Raw genomic sequence first — 7167 nt, 5'->3', positions numbered from 1 at the left:
CCTGTGTTGTATAATAATGTATAATGTTGACATGATCCCTGTCTGAATGTCTCCTGTGTTGTATAATAATGTATAATGTTGACATGATCCCTGTCTGAATGTCTCCTGTGTTGTATAATAATGTATTATGTTGACATGATCACTGTCTGAATGTCTCCTGTGTTGTTTAGGGGGTCTTGTGATCTTGGAGAGCCCTGCCCTTCCTGTGACTGAGGGAAGTAATGTTACTCTGAAATGTAAATACAGAGAGTCCAGTACCACAAAGAAATCATTCCCATACAAGACAGCTGGTTTCTACAAACATGGATCCCTCATCTTCAATGGGACCACAGAAGCCATGACAATCTCTAAAATATCCAGGTCAGATGAAGGAATCTGGAAGTGTAAATGCCCAAACCATGGAGAATCACCTGAGAGCAGGATGACTGTGACAGGTGAGAATATGAACTAGGAGAATCACCAGATAGATGGATGACTGTGACAGGTGAGAATATGAACTAGGAGAATCACCAGATAGATGGATGACTGTGACAGGTGAGAATATGAACTAGGAGAATCACCAGATAGATGGATGACTGTGACAGGTGAGAATATGAACTAGGAAGATCACCAGATAGATGGATGACTGTGACAGGTGAGAATATGAACTAGGAGAATCACCAGATAGATGGATGACTGTGACAGGTGAGAATATGAACTAGGAGAATCACCAGATAGATGGATGACTGTGACAGGTGAGAATTTGAACTAGGAGAATCACCAGATAGATGGATGACTGTGACAGGTGAGAATATGAACTAGGAGAATCACCAGATAGATGGATGACTGTGACAGGTGAGAATATGAACTAGGAGAATCACCAGATAGATGGATGAGTGTGACAGGTGAGAATATGAACTAGGAGAATCACCAGATAGATGGATGACTGTGACAGGTTGAGAATATGAACTAGGAGAATCACCAGATAGATGGATGAGTGTGACAGGTGAGAATATGAACTAGGAGAATCACCAGATAGATGGATGACTGTGACAGGTGAGAATATGAACTAGGAGAATCACCAGATAGATGGATGACCCCAATCCTGCGCACCTGTTCCTTGTTACCAATCACCACATTTCAATCACACTTTTTAAGTTGCTCACTTGTTTGTTCACACTGTGGATTATTGTTTGCATCAGCTACATGTTTTGCATGTATGTTTGCCTTTTACTTATAAAGAATCAACCATTTTTGTAGTCATTTTCATGTTTTCCTTGAACTGTCTAATCTGAAAATATAGGATAAATATGCAGATCAATACAATTTTATCAGAACTGTCTGCTTGTCTTCTTTCCTAATATTTGATTCTCTTGTTGTTTTTCAAGCTGCTACCCCCTCAACCCCTCCCTCATCCATCCCCTCAACCCCTCCCTCACCCATCCCCTCAACCCCTCCCTCATCCATCCCCTCAACCCATCCCTCATCCATCCCCTCTTCAACCAACTCCTCCACATCATCTCTACTCATCCCTCTCTCTGTATCTGGGTTGGCTGGTCTCTCCATCTCTTTGATATTATTTCTCCTGTTCTGCTACCAAAAGAGGACTAAAGGTCAGTTGTTTAATAAAGTTTTCTAGTTTAATGTGTGTATGAATTTAGAGTTTCTGAATGAATATTGAGAAGGGTCAGTTTAATTCATGAACGTTAAGTAATGTGTTCCAGATGTAGAAACAGTCAGGAGCCATATTGATCAAGGGGACTATAATGTTGTTTCAGGGGCGATGACATCTGACCCAAGAGAGGTGACCTACGCTGATGTTAGAATCATTATTATTTTTTTCATCCTAACCTCATATAGGAAAAGACCAGAGTAATTAAAACACGAAACAATGTCCAGTATATGAATACCATATAAAGTGGACATAGAAAGTCACCTTTTGTTGCCTTCCAACCTGAAATGAAACCACATAAAATCTGACTTTTTCTGGCTTTACATGGTACTAAAAACCATAACAGTAACGCTCTCCAACCCAATAATAAGAGAGGTCATTATTAAATCTCTCACAACAGCAGGATCTGTGGTTGCTATGAAGGATGTCTCTGGCTGTAATATCTCAGACTGTTTTTTTCCAAAGGAATCTTAAGTTCAGTGTTAAGACCTTCAGAGGAGCTTTTTTAAAAGGTTGAGCATAATTGCAGTAACATCTCTCCACAAGCTAGATTGTTGTCTGTATTGCAGAATAGTTCTTATGTTAAGGTTGGATTTTAACGCTGGTCTGAGATCAGTGCTGCTTTTCTTTTCAGTCATATTTGTATTACCACAAGTCCACAAAACAATGAATGTTGTCTCTGCAATAAAATACCCGTATTGGCAACTCTGGTTAAATCATCAGCAATTGAAGGAAAGATAAATCAATTAATAACTCTTTAATAAGCCTGAATTCCATCAGTACCAGGAAACAAAGACGCTAAACTGTAACATGTCGGTGTCAGAGGTTCTAAAATGATTCTATTCATTCTCTTTCTAAGACTGTACAGAGACGCCTCTTCTACTGGAGACTGTCATTATCTACTCTGTGAGACCGGCTGTAGGTGAGACCTGTCTTTACTCTATACCAGCTGTAAGTGAGACCAGTCTGTACTCAATACCAGTTGTAGGTGAGACCAGTCTGTACTCTATACCAGTTGTAGGTGAGACCAGTCTGTACTCTATACCAGTTGTAGGTGAGACCAGTCTGTACTCTATACCAGTTGTAGGTGAGACCAGTCTGTACTCTATACCAGTTGTAGGTGAGACCAGTCTGTACTCTATACCAGTTGTAGGTGAGACCAGTCTGTACTCTATACCAGTTGTAGGTGAGACCAGTGTGTACTCTATACCAGTTGGCTTTTGTTGCAGCTACAATGATGTTTCAGACAAAATATGAAATATTTAATATTGTGAATCTAACTTTGTCAAATACTAAGAGACCTGAGGTTGTCTGTCAGTCAAATACTAAGAGACCTGAGGTTGTCTGTCAGTCAAATACTAAGAGACCTGAGGTTGTCTGTCAGTCAAATACTAAGAGACCTGAGGTTGTCTGTCAATCAGACACCTGTTGCTAGTGTTTTAGTTAGATGGAAATAGGTCTTATCTATGTATTTGTGCCTGGATGGGCATCTAGTAGTCAATTTCAAAATTCAGTGGTTGGAGTTTTGATATAACTGCAACAGGGTCAGGAGAGATCAGCTTATACAGGAAGAAGTACCACAATGACCACAGTAAATTATTGATGCTTTCAATAGTGACGTCTATTATCAATTGTTTTCTCATAATTTATTTGTGTTTGTATTTTAACCATATGTATATGTATACAGAAGATCTGCTTAACCGCCATATATCATTCTGAGGTTTTGTTGTGTTACATGTATCATTGTGAGGTTGTGTAACATTATGAGGTTGTGTTACATTGTGAGGTTGTGTTGTGTGTTACAGGTCCATCTAAGGGAGGGTTGAGTCTGACTGAAGGATGAGGAGAGAAGAGGACCTCTGAACACATTCACACCTCTTGTCCACACACACACCTGTATAGTCCCCACCCCAACAACACACACACACACACACCTGTATAGTCCCCACCCCAATTACACACACACCTGTAAAGTCCCCACCCCAACAACACACACACACCTGTATAGTCCCCACCCCAACAACACACACACACCTGTATAGTCCCCACCCCAACAACACACACACACACCTGTATAGTCCCCACCCCAACAACACACACACCTGTAAAGTCCCCACCCCTACCACACACACACACACACACCTGTATAGTCCCCACCCCAACAACACACACACACCTGTATAGTCCCCACCCCAACAACACACACACCTGTATAGTCCCCACCTCAACAACACACACATCTGTATAGTCCCCACCCCAACAACACACACACCTGTATAGTCCCCACCCCAACAACACACACACACACACACCTGTATAGTCCCCACCCCAACAACACACACACCTGTATAGTCCCCACCCCAACAACACACACACACACACCTGTATAGTCCCCACCCTACATACATACACACTCTAGTTCACATACAGTCCCCTCCAAAAGTATTGGAACTGCAAGACAAATTCCTTTGTTTTTTTGTTCACTGAAGACCTGGTGTACTGAGCAACAGACCTGGTGTACTGAGCAACAGACGTGGTGTACTGAGCAACAGACCTGGTGTACTGAGCAACAGACCTGGTGTACTGAGCAACAGAAGTCGGACGGGTTTGTTTTTCAGTTGAATTGTTCACATTATAGGTCACATTAAAAGTGAAAAAAGTTCTGACATTATTTATTTTTCATTCTTTTACATCACAAAAACCTGGAATTTTGACAGGGGTGTGTAGAATTTTTATATCCACTGTACTTTCAAGTGTAATGATTTGGGTGTAGTGTTGCGGGAGCAAGGAACCAGGTTGCAGGCAGAGGTAGTCGGTGTAGTTCTATTTAATTACAAGAAACAAACAAACACCGAGCACAAAAAAAACACACGAAAGCAAATGGCTGTCTAAAGCAGCAACATAAATGTAGCAACGGGTATAAGGCACTTACATTTAACGACAACACACAAGACATCCAAACACGACAATAACAAAGAACCACAATGTGGGGAGCAGAGGGGAAACATTTAAACACATACAACTATATGAATTGGGACCTGGTGTGAATGATAATTGACGACATGTGACACAACAAGTCCGGGATGTGTTCGTGAGTGATGAGAAACTGAAGATGTACGGCACGGTGGCGCTGCTGCTCACCGTACCATGACAGTACCCCGGGAGAGGCGTCGGAGGATCAGGAGCCGGGAGAGCCGGCGGAGGATCAGGATCCGGGAGAGCCGGCGGAGGATCGGTAGCCGGCGGGGGCTGAGGCCACTCCTCTTTGGGCTGAGGCGGCTGAGGCCACTCCCCTCGGGCTGAGGCGGCTGAGGCCACTCCTCCTCGGGCTGAGGCGGCTGAGGCCACTGCTCCTCAGGCTCAGGCGGCTAAGGCCACTCCTCCTCGGGCTCAGGTGGCTGAGGCCACTCCTCCTCGGGCTCAGGCGGCTGAGGCCACTCCTCCTCGGGGCTCAGGCGGCTGAGGCCGCTCCTCGGGCTCAGGCGGCTAAGGCCACTCCTCCTCGGGCTCAGGGGGAGGGGCCGCTCCTCCTCGGGCTCAGGGGGAGGGGCCGCTCCTCCTCGGGCTCAGGCGGTAGAGGCCACTCCTCCTTGGGCTCAGGAGGCACGGGCTGCCGCTTCTGGCAGGTAGGAGGCGCTGGCTGCCGCTTCTGGCAGGTAGGATGCGTTGGCTGCCGCTTCTGGAAGGTAGGAGGTGCTGGCTGCCGCTTCTGGCAGGTAGGAGGCGCTGGCTTCCGCTCCCGGGCAGCAGGGGGCGCTGGCTGCAGCTCCCGGGCAGCAGGGAACAGTCGGCGCTGTGGTGCAGGCACCGGACGTAGAGGGGGCCCTGTCAGGTTTTCCCTTGGGCACCCACTCAGCCCCCCCCCTAAAAATTTCCTGGGGGGACCTTGGTTCAGGAGGGGAACGCAGACAGTGCGTTGGGCACCTCGCCCTCCTCTTCCTCCGGCCTCCCCTCCTGCGTCTCGTCCTTCCTGCCTCCTGCAAGTCCTGCAGGAGGCCCATTACCAGCTCCTCTTCCTGCTTGGTAAGGGGTTTGACCACACCCCATTGGTCCATGCCCCACAGCGACCCCCCCAAACCCTTCTTGGGGAAACCCCCAGCATTGCTCCTCAAGGGGATCCTCCTCCACTCTCTCGTAGACGGTCTCCTCATAGTCAGAGGAGAGGGATTCAGACCCCCAATCGCCCCTCCAAGTATAAACCCTCTCGGTCGAAGGGAAGATGTCCCTCCCCAACCGGAACGGGTACCAGGCCAGCAGCTCCTTGGTCCCGGTGATCGCTCTCTGTCCACATGCCTCCACGAGTACGTGCTCGATGCGCTCCCCGGTAAAGGGAGCTTCCTGCTCTAGTTCCTGGAAGCGCACCGTGCCGAGCATGCACTCGAGGAGGCAGTGTAGTTGTATTTAATTACAAGAAACAAACACTGAGCACAAAAAAACACACGAAAGCAAATGGCTGTCTAAAGCAGCAAAATAAATGTAGCAACGGGTATAAAGCACTTACATTTAACAACAACAATTTAAAATGTAGTTTAGGTGATTTTGGTAAAGAGTTTTGGAGCTCCTGTTATCATCCAAGCAGGTTATGTCAGCAGTTGTTCTCTCATTTTGTCTTCTAATATATTGATTTGTTTTTACAAGCTGTAACTTCACAGTTGGAAGGAGATTTCAGAGGGATTTTCATGTGACTGAAGTTCCCTTGTTATATTGGAACGTATATTTTAATCTGCTTTCTGTCTCTTGCTTTACCAACTCTACAACCCCTGTTCCTCTGAATAATGAATGTGTTTCAAGAAGCTCTTTTGTGAAGTGGTTAATAACCACAAACCCTCTCTGTCCATTTCCCTATTTTAGACTTCTGTCAGCTCTCCCTCCATCTCTTTCTTTAAAAGAACACAATGTTATTATTTTTAGATGTTCTGGTCTTGACCGCTAACAGCGACAGAGAATTGCAACGGCATTGTCAAAAGAGAAGTGTGAAGTTTCCACAACAGAGTATGAAGTGTTAGTTTATCATGAGAACAAACACACATCACTGGTACAGCCCTTTATCATCTTAAAAATGTAGCTAGAAGTAGAGGATTCCACTTTTTGATCTCCATTAGGTTGGACTACTGTAATGGCCTGTTTTCATAAAATTGCTACTGCTTGAGTTCTAACAACATCTAAGAGAGTTTAACACATTACATCAATTCTTAGGTCTTTGCACTGCCTTCCTGTATCTCTGAAATTATTTTAAGATTATCCTACTCGTCTATTAATCACTGAATGGTTCACTGTCAAAGAACATCTCTGACCTACTCTCTCAGTATGAACGTCTATATCCCTCAGGTCATCAGGGTCTGATAACCATTCACAGAGTAAGGACTCCGCCCACGAGACAAAGTATTTCGAAGTGGTATAGACACATGGAAAGCCGTTTCTATCTGACAGTGATTCTGTGCTTGTTGGTTCCCTCTAGCTGCCACATGAAGTATATACAGTTCTTCAAACAGTTAATGTGTACATCATTAAACAGG

At 45.2% G+C, this 7167-nt stretch overlaps 1 long non-coding RNA gene across 1 annotated transcript; it reads left to right on the top strand.

Annotated features, from left to right (window-relative positions):
- The first annotated feature begins 1491 nt into the window (after window positions 1-1491).
- Window positions 1492-3565, top strand: LOC106024058. The gene is made up of 3 exons (XR_003778018.2): window positions 1492-1592; window positions 2511-2573; window positions 3457-3565. It is a non-coding gene; the product is annotated as an uncharacterized LOC106024058 (long non-coding RNA).
- Window positions 3566-7167: the final 3602 nt, after the last annotated feature.

The sequence above is a fragment of the Esox lucius genome, chromosome 24, assembly GCF_011004845.1.
Source record: "Esox lucius isolate fEsoLuc1 chromosome 24, fEsoLuc1.pri, whole genome shotgun sequence".
Taxonomy (NCBI): domain Eukaryota; kingdom Metazoa; phylum Chordata; class Actinopteri; order Esociformes; family Esocidae; genus Esox; species Esox lucius.
The sequence above is the reverse complement of the archived record's forward strand: the minus strand, read 5'-3'. Positions and strand labels throughout refer to the sequence as shown.